The sequence below is a fragment of the Wasmannia auropunctata genome, unplaced genomic scaffold (genome assembly GCF_000956235.1).
Source record: "Wasmannia auropunctata unplaced genomic scaffold, wasmannia.A_1.0 LD336106.1, whole genome shotgun sequence".
Classification (NCBI taxonomy): Eukaryota; Metazoa; Arthropoda; class Insecta; order Hymenoptera; family Formicidae; genus Wasmannia; species Wasmannia auropunctata.
In genome coordinates, this window is record NW_012026784.1 from 2,110,068 (window position 1) to 2,111,419 (window position 1,352).

Consider the following 1,352-nt stretch of genomic DNA (forward strand, 5'->3'; position numbering starts at 1 on the left):
ATTTCTATCTTTTTACCATTACCGATATTTATAGAACAAACGTAATGTTCTTAGCGATTGTGACATAATCGATAGTAATATATCCAACTGCGAAAGGTATAATAATAAATAATAGCGGACAGTACTAATTAAATTAAATTTCTCGATTATTAAATGGTAATGGTAAAACGTTCCATTACGATATTTATTATATATACATATGTATATAGTATACACGGTCTGTTCCAAGTTTCCGAACTTTCTTCGTACAGACGATATTAATGGCATCATCTATATAAATAAGGTTGCACTGTCTTCATTGAAGTTTTATTCACAAATTCTGTAAGTTGAATTGAGATTCCTTTCCCTAACGATTGTTTTATCACAAGTATAAAATCGACAATACCTTTGTGACACACGACGAAAAATCACGATGGAGCAAAGAGCAAATATTCAATTCTGTGTGAAATGAAGCTTGCTGGCAAGAATTAATCAAGTTTGTCCTCAATATCGGGCGCAAGGCAGCTGGTTGTTTCTGCATAACAATGCTTCGACTTACAAGTACATCGTCGTACGTAAATTTCTTGCTTCCAAATCAGTCGCAATTCTTGATCATCCCCCATTCATATTCACTAAATTTGGCACTATGTGACTATTTTTTATTCCCGAAGCTAAAATGAAGCTGAAGGGAAAGTAGTTTAATACTATTTTGGACATTCAGAAGGCTTCGACTGAAGTCATTTTGACCATTTAAAAAAAAACTTTTAGCGGAGTTTTCTAAAGCTGTACGACTGTTGTAAACAATGTTTTTCTTTGGAAGGGATGTATTTCGAATGATATGGTCTGTCCCAAAAGTTTCCGAACTTTTATCAAAATTCACTCGGTAAGATAATAATTATAAATGTTTATATATATATATATATACTTTGGTTTTTATTTAAAGAAATATTTAAAATATTTATTTAAAACTTTCTAATAACAATGATCCTCTAAAACAATATATGCGATTAAAGTTGAAATTAGCGTATAAGGTACTCTTAATTTACAAACTTTCCAACTTATCACAATTGATTACAAAATCATAAAAAGATCTTTTAATCAATTTATTGAAATAGCAGCGTATTATGTCAAAATAGATATATAACTATTAGCGCTTGCAGAAAACTGCAAGATATATATATATATATCTAATAAAAGTGTATTACTAAAATGTAAAGACATATCTTTAAAACGCTATAGTGTTTTATAGGATAAAAAATACTGTAACTCAAATTTTGCACTTGGATAAATAATAAGGAATTAATTGCAGTATATACTTGTGTACCATTTATATTTATTAATACACGACGTAATTTAATGCATCGCAATACAAT